The following is a 27,719-nucleotide window of genomic DNA, read 5'->3' as shown; positions in this document are numbered from 1 at the left end:
TTGTTTTTTTTTACAACAGGAGGGTAATTTTGTATGAATCACTTAACACTGGTGTCATTGACCCTTGTGAAAGGCCCTATACCAATTCTGGCATGTCTCTTTTTACCAAAGGCTTTCCCCAGGTGGCGAAGGGACCCAGGTGGCGCTGTGGGTTAAACCACAGAGCCTAGGGCTTGCAGATCAGAAGGTCAGCGGTTCGAATCCCTGCCACGGGGTGAGCTCCCGTTGCTCGGTCCCAGCTCCTGCCCACCTAGCAGTTTGAAAGCACGTCAAAGTGCAAGTAGATAAATAGGGACCGCTCCGGCGGGAAGGTAAACAGCGTTTCCGTGCGCTGCTCTGGTTTGCCAGAAGCGGCTTTGTCATGCTGGCCACATGACCCGGAAGCTGTCTGCGGACAAACGCTGGCTCCCTCGGCCTATAGAGTGAGATGAGCGCCGCAACCCCAGAGTCGGACACGACTGGACCTGATGGTCAGGGGTATCTTTACCTTTACCTTTCCCCAAAGTAAGTTCAGGGTGATAGTGATATAGATATAGATATAATTATTGTTACCCTACAAAGGGGGTCTGGAAATATACCGGTCCTCTTTATCTAAATAAAGACAGCAGCATCGTGGAAAGAGTTCATATTTTTTTTGCAGGCTGCAGCAAGAATAAATGATCCAGAGGAGTTTTCCAAATTCTGGACCCTGAATACAATATTCAAGACACTTGAATAACAATTACGTGCGTGATCATCTCATACACGATCCTTTCCAGCAATATGATGGGATAGCTGAATGCATGGACAGCTTGTGGGCCCCTAAAATGTATTTCATTGGTCAGAACAGCCTGCTCCTAATTGCTATGTCAACAGGTATCTTTAAGCAAAGTTCGTACAAAATGTTGCTCTTTTTTTTCCTTTTTCTATCTGCTACATGAAGACTTGTCTGAGTCAGGAGAATTTATTGTTCTCCTGGCTCTGATGCCAGCCCTCCGTCTGCTGCCGAAGGCCAGCAAGCTCTTGGCATGCTTTACTAACCTGATAAGGTGAAGCGAGAGGCCCATGGTGGGTGCTATCCCAGCACAAGACAGGGATGCAGCTTCTTTCGTAGGTGCCGGGAGTGTCTCTATAGGCCTCTGTAGCAAGGTGGGAAACAATCTCCCCTCCCCCCCAATAGCTGAATTCCTTTTAGTGAAAGTGGTTGAGGGCCAAGAGGCCCAATGAGGAGGACCAAAACACACCCACACACAAGCGCATTACACACACACTCATTTTCGATATCCCTCTCTCCCCTTGCACTTTTCAATTTGACTTTTTCCACTGTGCACCGAGAAAAGGACACCAAGTGAGCTGGTCATGCAGGAAGATTAAACTCCCACTTCCAAGAGCTGACAGAGGAGGTGAATGAACTCTTTCCCGTGCTCTTTCCCGGTTTGTGCTGAACTTGCAACCTTGCTTTTCTAGCAATAATGCCAACGGCCTTGAAAAACTTCATCTCATCCAGCAGGTGAAGAAAAGCTACGGAATTGCAGGGAACCAGGTGGCGCTGCACCTGGGCTCTCATGTTTATGTATGGCTCGGCTCGCTCTGCAGAAATCGTATCTAGAATAAATATATTTGCACTCCGTTTTGTCTTGGATGCATACCACTGTATGCAGCCTTAAACTGGCGGTCTCAGTCCAATAAGATCATTTTTGCTGCTCGCACCCACCAATATCCTATCCCCAGTCAGCAATGCCAATCCAGAAGTGACATCGTTCATAAAGGGCTTGAGATGGATCTGATGGTTGTATTCCATATACAGCCAGAGCATGCGTGAAATACTTTTCAAAGTTTCCACCGTCAAGGAACATCTACCATGAACCCCCAACATACTGCTGGAGATTTGAGGGAGGGTGTTCCTGGGGTACACTCAAGTCACGCAGAACCCTTAGCTGTGCACATGGTGGGGTAGAGTTGGGAATGGTCCTCCTGCAGTGGCATTGATGCAGCTTACCTGGACTGGGAGTGGGGGGGCAGCAAGGTTTTTTGGGGGGCAGCCCTGTTAAGGGAAGTTTTTAATGACTGATATTTTAATGTATTTTTAATCTTTTGTTGGAAGCTGTCCAAGGTGGCTGGGGAGACCCAGCCAGATGGGTGGGGTATAAATAAAGTATTATTATTATTATTATTATTATTATTATTATTATTATTATTATTATTATTATTATTATTTTATTCACATGGTTGCATGGGAAGAACCAATGTTGATGCTCTTGCTGGTACAAATGTATGGCCCTGTCTCAGGCAGGTAAGCAGCAGCATTAGTGCCAGGGTGAAAATGGGGAGGTCTCTGTGGCTCCACCCCACATACTGCTACTGTATCAGACATGGGCCTGGCTTGTTGGGTGCAACAGGTATTGCACATGACCTGAAAGTGCACCATGGATCGCACTCAATATCCAGCTGTAGCTGATATGGGGTGGACAATCATATCACACAGTGGCGGACAGAGCCGTCTCATCCATTGGGGCTGGTGGCGCGGCGCACCAGGGCGCAATGGCCTGGAGGGCGCCTCCGCCCTCCAGCCCCGCTGGCAGCGCCTGCCGGCAGCGCCCTCTGACTCCCGGCAAGGGAGCTGGCCGGCCACGCCACGCCCTCTGGCTGCCCAGCAGAGCACAGGAGCTCTGCGCGCCCTTCCAGCGCTTCTGGGACGGGAGGCGAGGGCAGCCGGCTCGCGCTCCCGCGCGCAGCCGGATGGCGCGGCGCAGCCGGGCAGCTCGCGCTCTGCGCGCAGCCGGCCGCCCGCCCGATGCAGCGCGAGCTGCCCAGCCGCGCCGCGCCGTCCGGCTGCGCGCGGGAGCCCTCGCCTCCCATCCCGGAAGCGCTGGAAGGGCGCGCAGAGCCCCGCGCCGCTCCAGCGCCACGCCCCTCATCCCCCGCTCGCCCACCCCCCTCCCAAGGGGCGGCAAGCGCGGGAGGGAGGCGGCGGAGAGGCGGCATGGCGGGGGCGCCGGAGGGATAGCCGCGCCAGGGCGGCAGATCCCCTTAAGACGGCTCTGGTGGCGGACAAACTGTCTTTCAGGAAAGCTTGTCTGCCGACAGGGCTGGACCAAAACATTTTGCTGACTAAGGCGAACAACAAGATGATGCCCCCATCATTCCATGTACAGAAGCCATGGGAACTGAATCTTATTTCAATGCAGGCACTGGGGAAGTATCCTCTACCGCACCTGAAGGCAATAGACTAGTTAGGAGGCTGCATTACACAACTTTGCCTTTCCACCAAAGGGTACAGTCAAGAGCTGCTGCTGCTGCTGCTGCTGCTGCTGCTGCTACAGTTGCTATCCTGAGGCATCAAGATGGCGGCTTCCTTCTGACTAATGGTAGGGTTGGCCCTTTCTACCAGCATTGGTCTTCACACTGAGAAGCCTCTGATAATTTCAAACCTAGGAACCCCAGTGTTCCTCAGGTCACAGTCTGAAAGCCACTGCTTCATAGCACCATTTGCCTGACTTCTAAATTTCAGTTCAGATGTGTGAAAGACTTATGCATCTAGCTACCAGCTCAAAATAGCCAGTAGGAGTCTGTTATCAGAAGAGCTTCAAAATATGCTGTTATAACTCCATGAAAAAAAGAATGTAGACTTCTTTGGGGTTCATTAATTATCCTTAATGAGAACATGGAACATTTCATATAATTGTTAAAGATTAACAGAAGTGAGAAAGGGTTGAGTAAGGTTCTTTTCACTAAAGGGCTGTACATTCTTGTTCTGTCATAAATAAGAAATGGCAGTTATCTCTCCTCTTTGTTATCAAGGTTATTATTTTATGACTTGATGATCTCTTTACACTTTTATTTTCTCATGCATATAGATGGGAATTTAATCTCCACTGTAATCTTACCCATATTCAACTATTTATGAGAGAAGGCTTTAGGATTCTCAGGGAGTTTTCGCCATCTTTAGAAGGGCAGATAATTCATGGCAAGAAAATAGTCTATTTGTTCAACAGATAGCTGGGTAACATCTTCTAATTGAAGCAGCCTTGGAAGATGGGGGGGGGATAGGCAAAGAATTGCATGTGAAACTTAACCGCCTTGATAGATGGTATTGGGAAGACACTCTGGAGTCTTTTTGAAGAAAATGATTCTTTCTGCTTCAACTTTCAAGGCTGCCTAGCTTGCTCATTCTTTTCCCTGTGGCCTTCGAGTGCAGGCATGGATGTTTTCATGTGGCTTATGTTTTCAAATTGAATCAAAGCTGTTTGGCGGGGGAAGACATCAAAATGCAGTACTTCTTAAGATTAATGTGGCTAACACGGATTATGGCTAATGCCATGTCTGCACAGAGCCACAAATGGGCAGTGGAAGTGCACTCGGGGCAGAGCAAATTGGAGTGTGTACCTCTGTACGTGGGTGGCGCTGTGGGTTAAACCACAGAGACTAGGGCTTGTCAATCAGAAGGTCGGTGGTTCGAATCCCCACGCCGGGGTGAGCTCCTGTTGCTTGTTCCCAGCCCCTGCCAACCTAGCAGTTCGAAAGCACGTCAAAGTGCAAGTAGATAAATAGGTACCACTCCAGCGGGAAGGTAAACGGGATTTCCATGCGCTCCTCTGGTTCACCAGAAGCGGCTTAGTCATGCTGGCCACATGACCCGGAAGCTGTACACCAGCTCCCTCGGCCAATAAAGCAAGATGAGCGCCACAACCCCAGAGTCATCCACGAGTGGACCTAATGGTCAGGAATCCCTTTACCTTTACCTCTGTAAAACTGTCTTCCGCCATTGTGCTCATATAGATTTTTAGGTCGTTTAATACTTTTCATGAAACAACTGTACCACAGTAGCATTTTAAGAAGACTCTTTGCCATTTTAATCTATCTTTGGAGGGCTTTACTTCTTTGCAACTTGTGCCCCCAGCCCCCTAACCACTGGTGTGCACAGACTACAGGTGACTTAGAAAGGCATCCATCTCTATTGGTGCCTTTCTAGGTCTGGCTCAAAATATTCCACACAGTGTTTTGCCTTCCACTTGTCCACTGTAGACCTGGTTGATGGGAGATGTAGCAGGCTAATCTCAATCACTCTGACACTCGCATCCAGGAGCTCCCTCTTGGACAGAGGAGGGCTGCTTGCCTACCTATCTCTAACCTACTATTTCTAGAAAAGGTTGTTGAATGAGCACTCACTCTGCATCTTCAGGCGCACCTGGATTCTGTCAGCTTTCTAAGCCCAACACATGAAAGGGGTAGTGGAGCAAGTGCACTAGCTCTGCTACCATCCAACACTTAAATTGTCATGCCTGAAGAAGACTGAAGTCCTTTCCAATCAGGCTTTCACTCAGTGTACAGCACTGACATTGTAATTGGCCTTGGTTGCTGCTCTTTGCCAATAAGTTGACAAAGGAAGTCGTACTCTGTTGTCCCTACTGGATTTTGCAGGAATCATTGACAGCATTAACCATAAAGTGCTAGCGTCACATGTGTAGCAACTGATGTTCCTGGGTTAGCCTTTGAGAGGTTTTTACAGGGAGTCCCATAGGATAGCTAATGTGAGTTTGCTCAGTGTCCTACCTCCACTATCACCCTGGCAAGGACTTCTCTGTGGTATCTTACAGGATTCCACCACTACTCCTCTCTTGATAAGGCAAAACAGTACTAGTGGAAGAACCAAGGATGCTTCCACGTGGCATCTTGTGGTGGGCTCAATGCTGTTCATACACACAAGTTTTGCTCAGCATATGCACAACGTCATCCTCATCAACATATTATTTTTCCTTACAATTTGGATTTGGTGTTTCTGCAGAAAGCGTGATACATTAGAAAAGCAAACATTCAAATGGTAAATCTAGATTGGGGGCAGGGGGACAGAGTGGCATTCTGATGAGGGAGGTGTCAAGTGGACGCTGTGCGAAACTTGCATGTGTGAGCGGTACTGAATCCAGCAGGAGATGCTGTGTGGAAGCACTCCAAGATGCAGAGCTAGCAGAGACAACAGCTGAAAGCTGCTTATTCATCCTGCTTCATCCTGAGATTATCAAAGCGTCCAGATGTTTTCCATATTGCTTTCTGCAAATGGCATTCAGCATCCATCTGATGAGGCAAAGATACGTCACAGAAAGCTAATATGAATGCTAAAAGAAACAGTTTTGTAGAGCTTAAAAGCGCTACCACATAAATGACATGGATGCTCTATTCCACCACAATACTGCGCTCAGGATGCAGTCTTAGCTACACATACCTGGGAGTAAGTTCCATTTAAATTAAAGGGGCTGGCTTGTGAGTAGACACATATAGGAGTGTGCTATTAATAGAATAACAGAGCAGTACTTTAAGTACCATGTTGTTGTTTTTGTATCTTGTTTACCCTGTTTCATCTTATGGTCAAGCAGGAAAAACAGGAACACAACTCAGAAACCCAAGTCACAGGTGCCTGCTGTTCTAACCCCACAGGTGTTTTTATTTCATAGATACAGCTCCATGTCCAGTATAGTGTTTCAGTCCATTGCATGGTTTACTACATGGGTCGGCAAGGGTCAGATCGCGCACGCACGCGCAATTTCCGGCATCTGCGCATGCTCAGACGCAATTTCCAGCACCACAGAAGTGAGTCCCCGCACCGCACTGCACTGCACAGGTTTAGCACAGCGTGCGAGCAGGCAGCTCAGTTCGGGGGCAGCTCATGGGCCGGTCAAACGACCTCCGTGGGCTGCTTCCGGCCCATGGCCTTAGGTTGCTGGTTTAGTATCTTTCAGAAGTGAAATGTCACTTCCAACTATGATGTAATGCAGGTTTTGAGGATACTATCTCCCCCCCAGCCCACTTTATTGCACCATCTTTAAGGATGGCAATTAAATGTACCGGTAGATAGCGAAGCCTTTCTAAGACAAACCTTGATTGCTGCTTTGGGGTTAGTTACTCTGCCTATAAAAGCTTCTGTTGTCTCCCCTCTAGTTTGGATTGCACTTCCCAAAGACACTTCCTCTCCTCCCTTCTGAATGGTTCACTACCCTTAACCCCTGTAATTCACTCGAAGGAGGGGTCATCCAGGGCAGACAACTGTTTTAATGGTGCAGACTGGTCTTTTTCTGCCAAGAAAAGACAGGATAAAAGGAGAACTGCATCAAAACAACAGCAGTTTGCACAGCAGAATAAATATGTGCTTACAGGCCTAAATACAATGTGCCAAGTGCTAAAACACTCAGGTGAATTATTACCCTCAGTAGGTCAAAATGTATTTTACAAAGCCCATGTTGCTTTTTCTTCCTTTAGTTGAACAATTCTTGTTTTCCCTCCTGCTAACGAATATCTATCTGTTTCAAGGAACTGTGTGTTTGCACATATTTTACAAGCATGAATGCATGTTGTAAATCCCTATGCAAAGATGGCATTTCATGTTACTTTCTCTGTTACCATTATATCTTATTTTATGTAGATCTACTGCACAACCTACTCTTTACAGCGACATCTGTGTGACAAAAGGAAACGCTTCTTCACACTGCATGGTGACAGCAATGTTTGGTGCATTAACATGCAATAATGCTGTTGCAGTGAATCAGCTTTCGTTGCTCTTTGATGCAGTGGTTTATTTGTTAGAGCAGCACCTGCGGGAACTTTGTTTAGACTGGCAAGGACCCCAAGAGAAAGGTAACATAAGTTCAGTTAACATAAGTTCAGTATATGTTGATTGATCATAGAATCATAAAATTGCAGGGCTGGAAGGGAACTCAAGATTCATCTAGTTCAACCCCCTGCAATGTGGTGTTATAAACTGTGGGGGGGTGAAGAAGAAGAAGAAGAAGAAGAAGAAGAAGAAGAAGAAGAAGAAGAAGAAGAAGAAGAAGAGGGAGGAAGGGCTGCCCTAAATCCTAAAAATTAATAAATGGTAAGTTTTAGTCCAGTTCTCCAATATGTTAAAGTCCCACTGAATCCTGATTCTATCTTTGGTGGTATTAGCTGCCCTTCCCAGCTTGGTGTCATCTGCAAATTTGACTAGCAAACCCTCTGTTCCTTCATCCAAGATATTTATAAAGATGTTGAACAACACAAGGCCCAGGACAGTACCCTGCCAGATCCCACTTGTCACTATTTTCCAGGATGACAGGGAACCGTTTGAAAGCACTGTGTGCGTTTTGTCAACAAGTAAATCCAAAGCAGCCTGCTGTGTAAATAAAAGGGTGTAGTGTTAGAGCATTTCTGCATGATCTTTTTTAAAAAGAAAAGAATTATTATTATTTTTACATTTTTAATGTGTTTTGCTCAGATAGTGCCTCTCTCATGGGCCTACTGCAGGCATAGGCAAACTCGGCCCTCCAGATGTTTTGGGACTACAACTCCCATCATCCCTGACCACTGGTCCTATTAGCTAGGGATGGTGGGAGTTGTAGTCCCAAAACATCTGGAGGGCCAAGTTGGCCTATACCTTGCCTACTGTATTTTCTTGCAAGTCAAAGCACTACTTTGTATTGTGCAAATGCAAAATTTATTTTTAAAAAAGTCATTTATAGCCTTTATAACAGGTTAACTTCTCCCCAGTGTCACACAAGCTATCTACAAAATCCTAGTCAGACATATATTTGCTCCAACAGCTGTGCCATTTTGAGAATTTAAATGAGACATGGATGGTGGGAACTGGGAAACCTTACTTGAAAAGCAAGGTTTTGTGTTGTAGCTGGTCAGCCTACAAATCACTAATATAAATGACAACAGCTATATCTCTATTTCCAGCAGAGGGCATAGTGGTATACCGTATTTACTGGAGTCTAATGTGCTATCAAATCTAATGTGCACATCAGTTTTCAGAACCTTGAAACTAAAAAAAGTATTTGCTGGCAAATGTAAACTTGCCAACAAATCTAATGCACACCTTAATTTTCGCAATGTAATTTGGCCAAAAAAGGTGAGCATTAGAGTTGAGTAAATACGGTATCCTATCCATTCTTAAAGAAATCAGCCCTGAGTGCTCACTAGAAGGACAGATCCTGAAGTTGAGGCTCCAGTACTTTGGCCACCTCATGAGAAGAGAAGACTCCCTAGAAAAGACCCTGATGTTGGGAAAGATGGAGGGCACAAGGAGAAGGGGACGACAGAGGATGAGATGGTTGGACAGTGTTCTCGAAGCGACTGGCATGAGTTTGGCCAAACTGTGGGAGGCAGTGAAGGATAGGCGTGCCTGGCGTGCTCTGGTCCATGGGGTCACGAAGAGTCAGACATGACTGAACGACTGAACAACAAAACCATACCAGTGATTTCATGCAGAGGTTAAAAACAGCAATAACAAACATGGGTTATGTGGAAGGCAAAATGGAACCCTGAGATAGCTCCCAGGATAGCCTCTGTGAGGAGGAAGAGTAACCTCTCAGCACTGTACCATAGAGCAGAGGACCATAGAGCCTTACACTGAGTCAAACATCTAGCTCACTATGGTCTAGACTAGCAGCGGCTTTCCAGGGTTTCAGGGAGGGAGTCTCCCCCATACCTGCCTGGAGACGCCATGAATTTGAAGCTTTGGGCACTTTCAAAGCTTATGCATGCATGCATCCAGCAATTAAAATAAGCGTGTGCTATGTGAAATGCTGCCACCTCGTGGGAAAGCACAAAAACTGAATGGCAAGCTTTAAAAGCAGGCTTCCTCCCCCCCCCCCCTTCGATCTAAATTTCAAAGTAACTTTTTGGGATCACTGCTACAGTGTGATTACAGTACTCTGGTTTCCTGTGCATGCTCTTGGCTCTGAGAACCTACAGTGAGCTACAAAGCTGAAGGCCTTTACGCGAATTTTCGTACAATTTAGAAGCTTAGGCTGCAGTTCTCTACATAGTAAACCCTACACAGAAATGCACTTTAATCAATGACACACACTTGTTATTTGGTGCAGGATTTCAGATGAGACTCAGTCCACACAACAGGCAATTTTAAGAGTACCATGCATGGGGTGGTAGGAGCCTGCATGTCTAATTGCCATTCTGGCCATGATTAATGCCCTTTGGTAGATCCCTTGCCTCCTCCTAACTAAAGATAGGACACACTTTACTAATTTCCTTTTATGCTTGCTTCATGTCCCCATCTCTCTGAAGAAATTAAGTAACTGGTCAGCTAGGATTGGACGGTTCTTTACCCCTGGCCTTCTCAGTTTGGCTCTTGAGACAAATGTCCAGCTTTCTTAACTAAATCGATCCGGATTGATAAGGACTTATGATAAGGTGTGGGGAGCTTTTGGCCCTCCAGTTGTTGTTGAATTACAGCTCCCACCATCCCCGGCCATCAGCCCTACTTGCTAGGGCTGATAGGCTGTAGTTCAGAAACATCTGGAGGGCCAAATGTTCCCCACACCTGCCTTAAGACAGTGTTTTTCAACCTTTTTTGGGCAAGGGCACACTTGTTTTATGAAAAAAATCACGAGGCACACCACCATTAGAAAATGTTAAAAAATTTAACTCTGTGCCTATATTAACTATATATAAAGTAATTCTCTTGAATAGGAATCAAATAAACACAATTTTTCCCACGGCACACCAGGCAACATCTCGCGGCACACTAGTGTGCCGCGGAACAGTGGTTGAAAAACACTGCCTTAAGAGATATATGAGCACAGATCTGTGTGTGCCGCAATCTGCCTTTATTTTATTCTTTTTTAAAAAGGAAGGAAGGTCTGAATAAACCACAAGAGTTGCAAGTACTGCCTCCTGTTCTCTTGTTATAGGAGCCAGAGAGGATGGCTTCTCCCTGGTATCCAGAGTCGAATAGAAGATGGGTAATTAAATAATAGAAAGGAATGGATGATAATGATGGAGCTATAATGAGTGCCTGGTGAAATGAACAGCTGAAGCTGGCTCTGAGATGAGTTCTTTCTACCCACACAGAGAGGAGTCTGAGCTGGGGTTTGGTAGTGTGGAGGGCAGCCAACGCTGGGAAGCCAGGAAGAGGAGCCTTTTGTATACAAAGTCAGGCTCCCTCTGCATTTGATGAATGAGGGTATTTTGTGATGTAGGCGGCTGGGCTGAGCCAGAATCTGCAAAGTCCTGAGGACTAACCCGTCTTCCTGAAATCCACAACAAAGAACTTCCAGCAGTCATGATTTCATCATCAATCTTCCAACGGTTTTTGGTTGCTAACCAAACTCATTCTCCTCTCTCACAAAGGGTGGTGGACTGTTTTACTATTGTACGCTACAACTGGGGCTGGATGATGCGTTTGGCTTTTTGAGACTGAAGAAAAGTGTTTCTAAAGGCAAAATGGGTGCGTTTGTAGAGATTCACTGGCTACTTCTTTCTTGACCATTTTGTTTCCTGTGACTGGCATATAGGAAAAGGAATGCATTGTTTCCGGCACTAAGTTAGCCCGTCTCTTTACGTTAAAACAAACACCTGCACTTTGTACCTGGACTGTTTCAAAAGGTTTACTTTTGCTTGGGCATTGCCAGTGCTGCATTGCTTTGAGTCACTGTGACCTACATACAGGGATAATCCAAGCTAACCTCTCTCTCTCTCTTTTTGCTCTTAATTTTTCATACCAGCACTGGTGCTTAAGCTAATTTCAGCCCTTTGGTGGCCTCCATTTTAGCTCTTCCTGTGGGGATTCAGGAGATTACATTTGGGTTTTTAACCTGAGGAAATAAAATGAGAACAATTTTTTAAAATCAGTTGATGCTTTGCTTGGAAAATTAGAATATAGGAATTTTTTTGTGAGCTGCTGTTGCTCTCATACAAACATAGAAAAATTAAGATCACACTTTTTCCTGTCATAAAAAATATAACATACAGGGACCGAAAAGACTCGGGTGGAAAAGGAGATTATTTACAAAATCATTTTTCAATAAGGGCCAACGTGCTCTTTTGACTTGAATTTTATGGAACAGCAAAAGGAGATGCAATAAGAAATAGCATTAGAGGACACAAAGCTATGGGGGAAATGGGCTCTACCTTCCCCTTCCTCTTTGCAGCTATACAAAAAGTCAGCTTGAAAAATAGGGCCACATTATGCATGTTTGGTGGCCTGGCCTGGCTGGAACTACAACTAAAGATCAGTTTGAGAACTGTAAAGAGTTTCAGCATTTATTGGAAGGAATTCAGTATTGCTCTATGTTGAACATCCCATCAGCACAAGAACGATTTCCCCTCTCCTCACCTGTATGCTGTTCCGGGAGGTTCTTCCAAACTCACACAAAATCATTTGGGGGGACCATAGGGAAAGACAGGCAGAAGTCTTTGTGTGGGCTTCTGCTGGTGAGACTTATTGGTTAAAATCCCTCCCACTGCCCATAGGGATTTCAATTTGCAATCATTATTTTCTCAATTGGGAAGGGCCATATTATTATTGGAAAGGGCCATATTATTTCAGCTCTGGTTTCAATATAATAGGGCCACTCAAGTACAATCAGATCCTGATTTGTAGGTAGCCCTTAAACCAGTTTCCAGACTTGGATTGCACTGGAAACTCTGATTTAAAAAACATATAAAGTCTCATCCACAACCAAGGATGTACAAGGAGGAAGAGGCAGGGAGAAGTAGAGCAAACTGGACTTTCTCATTCAGTCATGGGGAGGGGGGGACCTGTGGTATGTTGAAATGGTCCTGCTGTACCTGAATGAGGCATTTTCCTGCTGTGTGTTCTTTTTATGAGAGATATAATCTGCTGTATTATATCTGCTATATTTACCTTTCTGCTATATTCAACTTTGAAACAGAAAAGGCAGGATATGTGTTCTCAGTAAAATGAATTACATTTGAGTCTAGGTAATGCATTAATTAATTTTGATTAAATCGACCACCCATTTGCCTAGGCCAGCCATAACCTGTTGAACAAGAGGATCCTCATTAAAACTAGCAATTTCTCTAATATCCTTTGACATCTTCATTCCCAGACACTTAAGCTGCACTGACTGCAATTTAAATGACCAATTCAAAACCTGCGGCTGGCGCAATCAATTGGTTTAATCCCAGGAATTCTAGTTTTGACCAACTGATCCTGTATTTTAGCGGCATGGCTTGCTGATCAGAAGGTCGGCAGTTCGAATCCTCGTGACGGGGTGAGCTCCCGTTGCTCGGTCCCTGCTCCTGCCCACCTAGCAGTTCAAAAGCACGTCAAAGTGCAAGTAGATAAATAGGTACCGCTACAGCGGGAAGGTAAATGGCGCTTCCGTGCGCTGCTCTGGTTCGCCAGAAGCAGCTTAGTGATGCTGGCCACATGACCCGGAAGCTGTACGCCGGCTCCCTCGGCCAGTAACGCGAGATGAGCTCCGCAACCCCAGAGTCGGACACGACTGGACCTAATGGTCAGGGCAGGCAGGCCTTTGTTCTAGGACGGTCCTTCCCTGCTCTCCTGTGTATGGGGAAAGCACCCTGTTGCAACAGCTTTAATAAAGATCAAGCTTACTAGCTGCTTTGCTTCTAAATATTATCTGGTTGCCCTCTGTTATTTAACTCCTACCGATGGAGAACCTGCAAAGGACTCTACAAGGGCTCTTGTGTACCCTATAAGGGAATAAGAGCAGATTTGTTTATTACACTACAAATAACCCAGAGTTGCATTTTAAATAAAAGCACACATTCTACTCATGTAAAGACACCAGGCAGGACCCACACATAACCCAGAGATGCATTTTAAATAAAAGGACACATTCTACTCATGTAAAAACACGCTGATTCCCAGACCATCCGCGGGCCGGATTGAGAAGGCAATTGGGCCGCATCTGGCCCATGGACCTTAGGTTGCCTACCCCTGATCTGGAGCATTACCAGTTCCCCATCTCTGACTTATGGTTGCCAGGAGGTGAGCTCAACCCTGAGTATCCAAGGGGGTTGGGTTCCAGTTAAAAAAAAAACTTCCTGTGTGTCTGACTCTTGCTTATAGTGGCTTGTCACCTTTTTTCTCACTACAACACCTTACACAGAAGTATACTCCACACCCCCACATTCAAAAGTGGTCCCTGAAGTTGGGTGAGGGGGGGCGAGAGACTTGTGAAGCAGCCATGTGCTCATTGGGCCCTGAGGCTTCCTCTCTGCTTGCTTTGTGAATTTAACTAGAGAGGCTCCTTTCCCACTGTCAGTCTGACACCTCTTGCCAACAATACATTACTCAGCAATTAGCAGAGAGGAAACAGCAAACATTTCAGGACTACAACTGAGAAGCAAAATAAAAGGGAAGGCCAGGGAGTGGTTAACATCACTATGGTAACCATGCTGGCTCACATCCTTTTTGTGTGTGTGGGTGCTGGGGAAAAGCTGTATCCCTGTGTATCCTTTTGCAAATGATCGCGCTCTGTGCCCTTCAGAACTGTTCCGCTGATTCCTTTATCAGAAAATTCCCCTAAACTGTAATATGATTGTGCTTTATTATTTTCTCTCTCTTATTTTTTTTAGCCCTGAACAGGATGTCCTCTACGTCAGAAATGAAAACGTAAGCTGGCAGCAGTGTTTTCTTCAAACTGCAGCACCTAGAAAATGAGGGGTAACTGAAGTACCATACCATAAAGTAAAACAGATATTTAAAAAAAATGTTTGTTTGTTTGTTTGTTTTAAGGAAAACAACTCTTCACACTTCACTTCACTTTTTTACACACAAAAATCAAGAGTTTAAAATGGCTGAAACCCTGCTGGGAAGGATAAGAGCTGCCTTATTGTATCTGACTCATCCCAACACTTGTGCAGAAAGATGTTTCAAAGTACAGTACACAGTGTAACATGAAAGACTGCCCACCAGTCTACTGCTTGACAAGTACAGGACGTGAACTCATATTTCTCTGGGAGGCACAGACCGGAATTAGGCACCCTCTAAACAAACTGATCTCCTGCCAACCCCACCCCTTGGCACCCACAATTCAGGTTTCAGCTCTGTATCGGGGCTGCCCATTTACTCCACTGGACTTTGTACCCATCTCTCAAACGTGGCTGCTGTTTACACATTGTACTTATTAAAACGCAAAACTTACAATCCAGGGAAGGCACTAGACTAGGTCATCTCTATCCTCGACTGCTGTGCGGCCGCTTTGACATTTTTATGAAGTCAATAGTTCTTGAAAAACTATTTTGCTGGCACATGTAAGGCATAGGAAAATGCCTTGCACTGAGTTAGGCCATTGTTCCATTGAGCTCAGTACTGTCTACACTGAGTGGCAGCAGGTGGACAGACTTCCAAGCAAGGAAGTCCTACCTGGAGATGCCAGAGATTGAACCTGGAGCCTTTTGCATGCACAGTACATGTTCTGCCACTGCTAGATGCGGAGACAAAAGGCACATGGAATTTCCTTATATGTTGGTATGGGAGGTACCGACATTCTGACATTAAATTATCATGGTCAACATATACACAGGAGGTTTGCCTCTCTTTTTTCACAAATCTGCTTTGCCTTTAACAGCTGTGTGGTTTGCAAAACAGAAAGAACAAGTGAACCTTTTTCCTGTTGTTTTTTTATTGGTTTTCAGAACACAGAACAAGTCCCCTCCCCAAATGCAGATGAAGTTTTTTTTTTACTACTGCATCTCCATGCTATCAAAATCTCCATCTGTTGAACTTTTTTGCCTCTGGTATGCTGTTAGAGGCACCCAGCTCTGCTTAAGAACACACATCGAACAACGACAGGGCTGAAAACAAAAGCTAGCCAAGAAGAATGTTGCTGATATAGTCAAAAAGGGTCTGATACAGGAACTCATACGAGGTGTGTGCGTGTCACAGAATAGCAAAGGAGAATATATGTGTAGTGAAGGCTGGTCTGTTTGGGCAAATGGGCTGCTGCCCCGCCAATCTCAGGGTGCCCTCAGCCAGCATCTGTCTGCCTACTTTCCTACTTACAGCCAGTCAAGGGGATGGCACTGCCTCTCACTGTCCTCCTCCTTAGTCCTCAGCAGGCAGGAGGATGGAGCCAAAAACCAGAATTACTTGGCTCTGCCTGTCATTGGCTCTGGCTCCACCTACCGCTGGACCTGCTGCCTACTGCCCCACCACTCCCAATGGGCACAAGCCACCACTATATACTGTACTTATATATTGTTATAAGAAAAACTGCTCCCTTTCCCTTTATGGGGTATTCCAGAGCCCATGTTGTTGTTGTTCAGTCGTTCAGTCGTGTCCGACTCTTCGTGACCCCATGGACCAGAGCACGCCAGGCACGCCTATCCTTCACTGCCTCCCGCAGTTTGGCCAAACTCATGTTAGTAGCTTCGAGAACACTGTCCAACCATCTCATCCTCTGTCGTCCCCTTCTCCTTGTGCCCTCCATCTTTCCCAACATCAGGGTCTTTTCTAGGGAGTCTTCTCTTCTCATGAGGTGGCCAAAGTATTGGAGCCTCAATTTCAGGATCTGTCCTTCCAGAGCCCATATAGAGTCCTTAAGTGGGTTCCCTATCTGTAGGAGAAAACAGAGGCCAACCAGAGTATATTGGGAAGCAAAGCAGCTAATAAGCCTGATCTTTATTCAAGGAACTGTTGCAACAGGGTCCCTACTCCCCACACGCAGGAGGGAGGAGAACCCTGAACAATGGTCCACAAGCCCTTATATAGATGTTTGAAATTGCCCACCCTGCAGCCCAAGATCACCCCCCAAAAAACATCATACATACATCACAGAAGGAAGCGGTCTTGAGCAGAAATCCTGCCTGCCAGGATACCTGACAATGGTCACTGATTGCATTACCTGGTCCTGGGCAGTCTGGCTATTTTGTGAGTTTGTGTGTGATGGTTAATACTTTAGCTCCTGAATCCAGGTTACAGGCTCACCCTATTCATACATAAATATGCCCTTAAGGCAGGATTTGCAAGCAAATAGACAATGGGAAGGCTTTCCCCATTTACCTCCCTTCCTGCAGAGAAATATTTTAGATTATTGGGAGAGTCAAAATGGCTTCAGGATTGCTCTCCCATACTATTTCAGACACATGGTTCATATATTTAGATATGTGTGCATTTATGAAAATTTATTCTATATTTGGGACCTTAAAATTCTTGTAACACTCTCTCTCTCTCTCTCTCTCTCTCTCTCTCTCTCTATATATATATATATATATATATATATGATATCAGGGGTGGGGAAACTGCTCCTTTTCCCTTATGGGGTACCCAAGAGCCCATATAGAGTCCTTTTGTAGGTTCTCTATTGGTAGGAGAAAATAACAGAAAACAAGAGAATATTGAGAAGCAAAGCAGCTAGTAAACCTGATCTTTATTAACTGTTGCAACAGGGTGCTCCCCCACACGCAGGAGAGAGGAGGAGGACCCAGAACAAAGGTGTGCCGCCCTTATATAGACATTTTAAATTGCCTGTCCTGGAGTCCAAGACCACCCCCAGAAACATCATACATATATCACAGAAGGGGTATAGCCCGGCGGTTCGAATCCCCGCAACGGGGTGAGCTCCCGTTGCTCGGTTCCTGCTCCTGCCAACCTAGCAGTTCGAAAGCACATCAAAGTGCAAGTAGATAAATAGGTACTGCTCCAGTGGGAAGGTAAACGGCGTTTCCGTGCACTGCTCTGGTTCACCAGAAAGCGGCTTAGTCAAGCTGTATGCCGGCTCCCTCGGCCAGTAAAGTGAGACGAGCGCGACAACCCCAGTCGTCCACGACTGGACATAATGGTCAGGGGTCCCTTTTCCTTTACATCACAGAAAAGGCGGTCTACAACCGAAATCTGAGTGTGTTGTTTATCTCCTGTCTGACAAGTTACCTGATTGCATTATCTGGATTTTGGCCACTCTTTTGTTATAGCTACTTAATTCCCGAATCTAGGTCACAGGTCACAGGCTCACACCCTGTTCATATCTTGAATGTGCCCTTAAGAATTTGTGAGGACAGGATTTGTGAGGAAAGAGACAATGGGGGGGGGGTTTCCTACTTTGACCTTGCAGAGAAATATTTGAGTTCAATTTGTTCAGGACCTAATCTGTGGGGTTTCAGACATGTGGTTTATATATACAGTTATGAACATTTAATTTTTTTATATATGACATTAAAATTCTTTTAACATATAGTAACCAATTTTAATCTATGATTAAAATATAGGCTCCCGAAATAGAGGGCTGCATGGTGATCTCCCAACAGACATTGGAGGAGGTATCCAATGCACTCCTTCCCTCAGCAGAATGGAATAGAATTCCTGCCTCCTCTTCCCGAATCTGCTAAGGAAGTTTGGGGGATTCTCCAGAACAGATCAAAGAGGCATGTGGAGAGAGAAGGAGGGGAAATTTCATTGCCTAGCCTTGTTCTGACAGAATAAATATGTTGTATACTGCACAAGGTTTCTAATGCCCACTTTCCAGAAACAGCACCCCCTCTGCCACAATCTTGAGACAGAATAATCGTGTCAACGCATGAGCTTCTGAAGATGCAGAAAGGACTCTTTGGCTCATTTCTGTGGCTGTAATCGTATCTTGAACAGAATATTAGCCAAGTTTTTTCTTCTTATTTAACTCAAATGCAGTGATGTAAAATTTGTATCAGAAAACCTCCCCCCCCCCGGATTCCCTGTTGCTGATTTTCTAAGCTCGTACCTCTTCCTCATATCTCCAACCCATAGCTGTAGAACCTCCACTAGACCACTGCTTTTATGCCAGGCCTCAGCACAGAGCAGTGTTCCTCAGCCTTGGGTTCAACAATATCTTTGAGCTATAACTCACATCTTCCCTAGCCAAAGGCTAAACTGGCTGGGAATTATGGGAGTTGTAGTCATCTGCAGACCCGGTAAGAATGCTAATTGGGGAAAATAAGCCTAAATGGACATGTTGTGCATATGATATATAACATTCCCCTCCGTTGAAGCACTTAGTGGGAGAAACGGATAAACTTTGCGGGCCTGTACATCTTACAACCTATCAACCTGAGTTCAGCTCCATAGGTGTGTGAGACCCTATTTTCTGCCAGTCGCAGACAGGCAGCAAAAACAGGGGACAAATTGAGTCCCCAGTGGTGAACTACAACACATAGCTGGCAATGTGCGTCTAGGACTACATTAAAAGAATAGGAGTTCTATGGGGTCTCTGGTACTGGTATCCTAGATGCGTTATTTTGTATCCTAGATGTGTTATTTTGTAAGGAGCAATGTGGTCATTTTTGCGCTTATAACTGACACCCTCTCTGCCTTCTCGGTTTACAGAATGTTCTCACTCCCAACAAACTCCCACGTTAAGAGAGTTTTCCCAGATTTTTAATGTGGATCAGTTTATCTGCCCCATACTGCTGCCAGCTGACAAGGGTGGGGGGTGGGGATAGCCCCCTAATCAAACCTGGCCAACTCTTCTGCAGAAATGTGCAAGGGAAACTCTTCACTGCTTCAAAATAATAAACATCACCTGCCAACATGTGCACATCAAGCTTCTGTTAAAAGCACAGCTATGCTGGCTGGGTGGGTGAAAAGTTGGCCTGTGCTGTTTGCATCCTATTAGGCTGGAGAAACATCCAAAGCCACCAGGCATTCAGGTAATTTACATGTCTGAAAGTACTTGTCAGCCATTAACTGCAAAATTACATCAGAGACAGGAGGGTGCATTCCATTTGTCATCCTTCTTGAGTGATCAATGAGGCCTTTCTAGGTAAAGTATAAAAGGGATATGGCTCCATGCTCTGTCACTGGCATACAGAGTAAAGAACTTTTGAAAAGGGGAATCAGACTACATAACACTCCATCTCTCATTCTCTGTCTATCAGCCATCCGGCTGCCCACCCACCTACTCCTGAATCCTTACAGTGCAAAGCAGGGTTCTCATTAAGCTGTGTAAATAAGATGTAGATTAAGATATGCAAATATATACTAACAAAACTACTGTGTGTGCCCACCCTCCTGCAAATGATACATGACTAGCTTCTCCACACTGAACAAAAATACCTCTGGAGATGCTGAGAGATTATGGTGTGAGTGAATTAGCTTTGCCAGCCACACAGCAAAATCGGTTGGGTTTTCAGTGATTTATGAGTGGATCTACAGAGTTGTCAACGAAAATTCACAGAACATTCTGGAATGCTGACAGATAAAATGTTTGGGTAACAGCATTGGAGGGCTGAAGGTGCTATACCAGGCATAGGCAAACTCGGCCCTCCAGATGTTTTGGGACTACAACTCCCATGATCCCTAGCTAACAGGACCAGTGGTCAGGGATGATGGGAATTGTAGTCCCAAAACATCTGAAGGGCCAAGTTTGCCTATGCCTGTGCTATACAGTCAAACAGTGAGATACTAACTAAGGCAGTCTTGGCCAACATGGTGATGTTCTCCAACTGGAGATCCTTTGGGTGACCAGAGGCATGGAAATATGCCTGTAGTCTCTGCTCCTGTTTACTATCTGACACTTTATAATCATTTTATAATCATTTTACAAGTGAGGCTGAGAAACAGTGGTCCCATTTATATGCCACATTCTAGGGCTTTCCCCCTTTCTCTTCCCTGCCATGAACCTCCTGAAATTGGTTTGGAGGGTTTCAGGAGAACCCCCCAAAACAGTGTGAAGGGGGCGGAGATGGAGGTGTCATTCCATTAGCACAAGCTGAAATGTTTGAGCTGATGGAACTGGAAGAACACATTGTTGAATTTCTCCCTACCCAATCTAGTCTGAGTAGAACTTAGTTGGGTACAACCCTGTATTTCTAATTTTGAAAATAAACTAGCCTATGCAAATTGTAAGTAATTCTATGCTTGCTTCCTCTTTTTTTGCAATGTGTAAGTGGCCAGCCTGTGTGAAGCCCACACCACAGCACCCTTTCATGCACTTCAGGAATATACCTGTAGGTCAGAATCCAAAGAACACTTTTAGGCAAGGCCATGTTTTTGGCAAACTCAGTAGGATTGCTGACCTTTTCTCTTTTTCTTTGAACCACAAGCCCATATCCATATGGCTATGCTATATGTCAAGATGATTTTGAATCAGCTTCAAAAACATGGCTTGCCATATGGGATGGAGGGAGGGCTGCAGTTTGAGAAACGGGAACTCAAAGCTGCCTTGAGTGTGTGGAGCCAATTGCAGACTTTGTTATAACCTGGCCATCACCCATCAGTTCAACTGTACAATTTTTCAAATTCATTTAGAGATTCTGGCATATGTGAGGCTAAATTTTACAGAGAGCAACCTTAGCAAAAAAAACAAAGGGAAACGGAACACAACACAGGCCTAGGGTTACCAGCAGGCACACTTGAAGACTTTGCCTGGCACCCATGAAGCCTCGGAGCCCTTTCCCCCTCTCACTGCCCTCTTATTATCAGGTGGAAAGAGCCATTCCCTCCCCCCAACTCTTGAAAAGCTAATAAAGGTGAAAGAGGAAGTAGAAAGAGCATCTCTCTCTCTACCACTTCCTCTTTCAGCTCAATGTGCTATTCAAGACACATCAGCACCTGAGAAGCTAAACAGAAAATGGAGCAACAGTAGGAAGGAAAGAGGGGTGGAAGGGAAAGGGGGAGGAGGGAAAGGCAAGTGGTCTCAGTGAGTGGAGGTAAAGGTAAAGGACCCCTGACCATTAGGTCCAGTCACGGACGACTCTGGGGTTGCGGCGCTCATCTCACTTTACTGGCCGAGGGAGCCGGCATACAGCTTCCGGGTCATGTGGCCAGCATGACTAAGCTGCTTCTTGCGAAACCAGAGCAGCGCACAGAAACGCCGTTTACCTTCCCGCAGGAGCAGTACCTATTTATCTACTTGCACTTTGACGTGCTTTCGAACTGCTAGGTTGGCGGGAGCAGGGACTGAGAAATTCAAACCGCCAATCGGCAAGCCCTAGGCTCTGTGATTTAGACCACAGCGCCACCAGCGAGTGGAGGTAGGGAAACAGAATTGCCAGAGGGGAATCAGTGGGATGCCACAAAACTCAGGGGGAGGGGAAGAGGGGAGAGGGGAGAGAGAGAATGGACTAACTCAGGCTTTCTCAACCTCGGCCCTCCAGATGTTTTGAGACTACAATTCCCATCATCCCTGACCACTGGTCCTGCTAGCTAGGGATCATGGGAGTTGTAGGCCAAAAACATCTGGAGGGCCGAGGTTGAGGAAGCCTGGACTAACTTCATCAGGTGTATCTCTGCGAATGCAATAAATATTCACCTAAAGGGCAGCCACACTGCTTATTATTCATCTGATTTTTGTAAGTAAGAGAAGGTGTTCAAGATCTTGCTGGAGAGGGAAAGAGATAATAACAGATTACTAAAAAAAATTTTTTAAAAAAATACCCCACCTCTGTGTGTGTGTGTGTGTGAGAGAGAGAGAGAGAGAGAGAGAGAGAGAGAGAGAGAGCGCACGCACTAGAGGGAAGAGAAACAGCCTTGCAGATGTTTGCCACTTTAAAAAACAGAAGTGTGACTTCAGCATCCTCAGTCCCACAGGTGCACCTTAGTGGGGGATCACTCAGGCTACAAAGATGAAAAAGATGTAAGGACCTTGTGCAAACAAAGAAGTGGGATAAAAGGACTTAGATAAATAGAATTTTATAAAATGTAACTTTTTAAAAAGTTTTTAACATAACGGCGCTATCATGGAATGGGAAGGATTTGTGTCATTCATCAACAGTGGTGAGAAAGGCATTGTCCAGTAAATGCCTTCCACTCGCACAGTCACATTCCAAAGTGCACTCGGGCTTGCAATAAACTCACACCTTAACAGGGAGGAAAGCATTTTGCCAGCGATAAAAATTAGTGACGTCCTCATAACTGAAGTACAGCCTTGGGGAAAGGCATTGAGATTCCATGTAAAGCTGATTAACAACTGCATAGTTATTAAACATGATAACATAACAAGATGCATTGCAGGGGGTTGGACTAGATGAACTTTGGGGTCCCAGTATGTCTTGGCCCCTGCTCTATCATGGCACTACAATCTTGTTTTTCCTTGGTTTTCATATTACACAGATACCCTTTCCTGAACACAAAAACATCTTGCCTGCCTTAAACTACCAAAAGGCCATAATCCCTTAATTCTGCAACTGTTATGCTAAAGTGATAAACGCAGGTGTTACATGTGGGTCTATGGGTCATTGACAGTCAATTAGGATCTTTTCATTATAACAGAGGCAGCAGTTCTGAAAAGAATTAGTCCTTTACCCATCATGATTTAAAGGGCCACAGTCAAAGTATAATCTGAAATTTTTGAAAAGCTTGCAATACTTTTTTGACAAAATATAAACAAAATAAACACGATCCCTTAATAGTCATAGGAAAGCAGAAGCTTTATAAGCTTTGTGGAGATTAATAGTTTTGTTTTAATATTTGTCTATATTGCAAAGAAGTAAAGATTAAAAGAAAGGGAGCCAGAGGAATGCCACATCCAGTAGTCAGTACCGTAGAGTGCAGTGGCTCTTTCTACTCAGAGAGCTTCCTGTGGACTCAAAATGGATGGTCTTGCCTCGCAAGCTATGAGAGCAAACCACCAAGGGTTACTGCCATGAATCCCACCTTCGTGCCTGTGGTACTAAAAACAGCATTTTATGGATAAGCAATAAGGCCTTGTATACCCAAAGATGAATTTTGATACCAGTGAAATATCTCCAAAGCATTGTTATACAGTACCTACTTGGCACCGGTCCACAACAACACACTTGTGATCAGATTTGTGACCAGAAGGAACCCAACAGGAAACAGTTATTATAGAACAGCACACTTATCACCTTCGTGCTGCAGTATGCTTCTATCTTCTACATTTGTAACACTTATGGAGAAGCAAAATAAAACGGGGGAAGGGGCGTTACGAAACACTGCAGCTGGTAATTTAAAATCGCCCACTGAACAAATCTGTCTCCTAAAACAATTTTAATCAAAAATCCCAACTACTTATCCCATGGCCAGAAAAGCTGCATATCTTCCCCATGTATATGGTCCAAAATAAGGAAGGGCATATTTCTTAGTATACAAATGTAGTCTTAAATTCAGACTGCAGTTCACAGAGAGGCATCTCACATTAGGTGATATATACCGTACCTACCATATGGTTCCTAGCCAAAGGGCAGAACAGTTGGATAAACAAGGGCACAGCAGCTGCAAAAAAGGCAGGTACTCCATTGGAAATCTTGAATCACTCCTTTGCTCCATGTCTCAAATAGCTGATCTGATGATTAAAAAAAAAATACAAGCAAAAACTATGATAGTCATTAGAGGCACATATCTTGACATCTAGTGCTTATTTCTTGATTGACCCAGAGATGAAGCAATGTAACAAATGTTCTCTCTCGTGCTTGTTTGTTTACTTTTGTCGTGAAAGATGCACCAATGATGCATATATAAGCTCTTGCTGGTGCTGGCTTCAAGGGGAATGGGATAATAGCAGAAACTTTGCAGGTTGGAAGCTATGAGACTGTTATTGTATTGTAGCTCTATTACAACTGGAGTACTTAGATAGTATTAAGAAATATGGCATTGAGTTGATATTATGCTTCCTGAACATTTTAATGTTATATTAAACTGTCGGCAACCATTACATGGCAACAGCCATTCCATCAGGCTGTCGCAGACGAGAGAAGATAAGAAATTCAGTCAGAGCCACCATCTGCTCTGCTCTGCTCTGCTGAGAAGCCAGGCTCTTCCCCTCTGTCATCTGAGCAACCATTACAGAGGCTGCAGTTGGGAGAGGGAAGAGAAGGGATGCACGAGCCCTCCATGGAGACACAGCTGAGAGGCCAGCAACATTTGGTGCCTCCTCTCCTTGAACCTTTCCACTGCAACTGGTCATTTGAAAAATTTGTGACTCGGAAGTATCCAATTTTGTTCCCCGACTTCCTGCCTCCTGAGTCCTCCCACCCCCATCATAATCTTCCAAGCAAGGCTTATAAAGGGTATCCACTGTCTGATTACACTGCATGCTTTTGCCATTATGTAGGGTAGTGTTGGTAGCTGATTGTCCATCATATCTATGCAATGTCATCAGGTGTGTAAGAACAATAATCTCAAAGGGCAACATCTCTGATGTCTTCATCTATTTCTAGACAGCTAACTAAGTAACCTGGATCAGCAGGGGCTCCTTATAGGCTGAACACAGCGAGACCACCGTATTCTCTCCCTCTGTTTAACACACAAGCCTATGGCATTTTGATTCCAGTTGTCTGAATTCATTTTCTCTTTGGTTCATACAAGTTCTTTCAGTGAAACTTGTGAAAGCATTACATGTGTTCATTTTGTTGTGGGTTAGTGAGGGCCCTTTGATGTGTGCTATTGGTGGTACAATATAAAGGTAAAGGGACCCCTGACCATTAGGTCTAGTTGCAGACGACTCTGGGGGTTGCAGCACTCATCTCGCTTTATTGGCCAAGGGAGCCGGCGTACAGCTTCCGGGTCATGTGGCCAGCATGACTAAGCTGCTTCTGGTGAACCAGAGCAGCGCATGGAAATGCTGTTTACCTTCCTGCTGGAGCGGTACCTATTTATCTACTTGCACTCTGACGTGCTTTCCAATTGCTAGGTTGGCAGGAGCAGGGACTGAGCAATGGGAGCTCAGCTCATAGCGGGGATTCGAACCACCAACCCACCAACCTTCTGATCAGCAAGCCCAAACCCGCGTCCCTACTGGTGGTACAGTATATGTGCCTCTTATTTCATACTTATGTCCCCCTAGAAGTTACTCTTGCTGTCTTATGTAGCACAACTGGCATATACAGGTGCTGTCAAAAGTACAGTGGTACCTCGGGTTAAGAACTTAATTCGTTCTGGAGGTCCGTTCTTAACCTGAAGCACCACTTTAGCTAATGGGACCGCCCGCTGCTGCTGCGCCACCAGAGCATGAGTTCCGTTCTTATCCTGAAGCAAAGTTCTTAACATGAAGCGTTATTTCTGGGTGAGCTGAGTCTTTAACCTGAAGCATCTGTAACCTGAGGTACCACTGTATAAACGAGAGAGGGCAAAGGTAGTTGTGTTGGTCCAAAATAAAACAGCCCAGGCCCCCATTTATTAGGCTAATGAAAATGTCATAAAATAGTGTGCACACTTTTGAGTTCCCCAGAACTCTTCACATAGCTAGATCAGGAGTAGCCAGGATGGTGCCCTCCAGACATTGTTGAACTACAACTCTCATCAGCCTCAGCCAGCGTGGCCTTTTGTGAGGGCCAATGGGAGTTATAGATTGGGACACATTGGCTGCCCCAACCTAGATGTTAAAAAGGATGGGGAGACTGTTGGTGTTAAAGTCTGTATATTGTTGTAAGCTGAAGCATGTGAGCAGCTAGCAGATACTCAAAAAGGAATCTTTTGGATAGCTTACTACCTGTATCTACATTTCTCCTCAGTGGGTGAGGGGAAACAAAAGGGAAAGAGGAAGGGAAGAGGAGGAGCTGACAAACAAAGGAAGAATGTAAGCAAATGCAGCATCAAAATGCCAGGCTGGGTACAAGAGGATTAGCAGGAACAGAGTTTGGTTTCTAGTATATCACATGGAGATTCTTTTAGGAATGCAGAATCAGGGCATTGTTGTGCAAAGTATCCTCATCATCTTCAGCTTCTTTCAGGCAGAAGGGGGTCTAGTTATGAGCAAATTGCTTCCAAAATTTTGGCAGTAGGGCAGGCGTATTTGTGTTAACTTTTCCCTCAACTGTCTCACTCCACCTCTTTAAACATTTTTATGAACATGAACTGACGACCCATTTATACCCTTGTTCATAATGTGGATGCTGTTCTGCAGGCAGTTGTAGTGCTTTAGGAGGCACAGCAGTGTTTTCATCAGAACTATTTAATCCCCCAACTTTGGAGAAGCAGAGGAAAAAGCAGTTGCAATAGGATTCAGATAAATTTAAGAGCGTTCCCCCCACAATGAAGCAACGGGCAAAGTCCAGAATATCACTATTAGACCTGAAGATGTGTGTGGGTATGGAGGAATATACCCACATGCAAATACTGATGTGACCTAAAAGGCTTTTATTTTAACTAACCCGCCACCCCACCTCCTGTAGCCAACCTTTCACACTGCGGATTCTAGCAAAAGCTTGAGAGCTGGCCCCCTACCAAATGACATTTTGAAGGGGCAAAAAAAGGAACACTGTGTTTTATGCTTAAAACTTAAAAATTTTGAACGTGATTATTTTTTAAAAGGATTTTATTATTCACAGGTTGCCTTCCTTTCTGCATAAACACCACAGAATTTAGAGTAAGATATTTCCGTTTCCACCTTCTCCCAGAACCAACTTTCCCCAGTTCCACGCAGCCTTCCTCGAGGCGGCATTTAAGTCCAAAATTTTATCTCACTTTTCTTTATTTTGCTATACTGGTTGCTAGGAAGCTGACGCTACATAGCAAACCCCTTTCCAATTAACTGGTTGGTTTTTGCCAGCACCGAGGATAGATAGCACAAATTCCTGATTTTTTTTTAAAAAAATGTTTCGGGGTTTCTCCGCTCCCCTTTCAGTCTCAAGTCACGTTGCGTGTTCCCTTTCCCTATTGCGCTGTACCTTTGTTAAAAAAAACAAGAAAAATCCTGCCTGCTCCCGGGACAAAATAGGCACCGTCAACTGAGCGAGTGGACGGGAGGCTCCCCTCTATTACCTCCCCCGAGCTCCTTATAGAAGCCCCACCAAACCCCTAAGCGACCCACGGCTTCTGCCTCGCTCCTACCCAGCATTTCACCAGACAGTCTCCAGGACCAATGAGCAACTTCAGCGAAGTGGGCGGGCTTATATTCTACCCCCGCCCCCACGAATAGGCGAAGAGCTGCTCATTAACCTGCCCCTTTTGATCTTTGTCGACACAGATACCAGTAGCCCCACCCCTCTTTTCCTCTTCCTGCCCTCGAGATCAACGTCCCCTTCTCGCGGCCAATGAGAAGTTCCTCCTGCCCTTGATGGACTCCCCCTGCTTCCAATAGGCGCTTTCGAGCGGCAAGGTCTTCGCCCCC

At 45.1% G+C, this 27,719-nt stretch overlaps 1 long non-coding RNA gene across 1 annotated transcript; it reads right to left on the bottom strand.

Moving 5' to 3' along the window:
- Positions 1-11,336: 11,336 nt before the first annotated feature.
- Positions 11,337-24,030, bottom strand: LOC117042911. Its single transcript, XR_004426109.1, has 2 exons — positions 23,832-24,030; positions 11,337-11,561 (listed from the first exon to the last, which is right to left on the bottom strand). It is a non-coding gene; the product is annotated as an uncharacterized LOC117042911 (long non-coding RNA).
- Between the last annotated feature and the right edge of the window lie 3,689 nt (positions 24,031-27,719).

The sequence above is a fragment of the Lacerta agilis genome, chromosome 2 (genome assembly GCF_009819535.1).
Source record: "Lacerta agilis isolate rLacAgi1 chromosome 2, rLacAgi1.pri, whole genome shotgun sequence".
Taxonomy (NCBI): domain Eukaryota; kingdom Metazoa; phylum Chordata; class Lepidosauria; order Squamata; family Lacertidae; genus Lacerta; species Lacerta agilis.
This window is presented reverse-complemented; position numbering and strand designations above follow the sequence as displayed.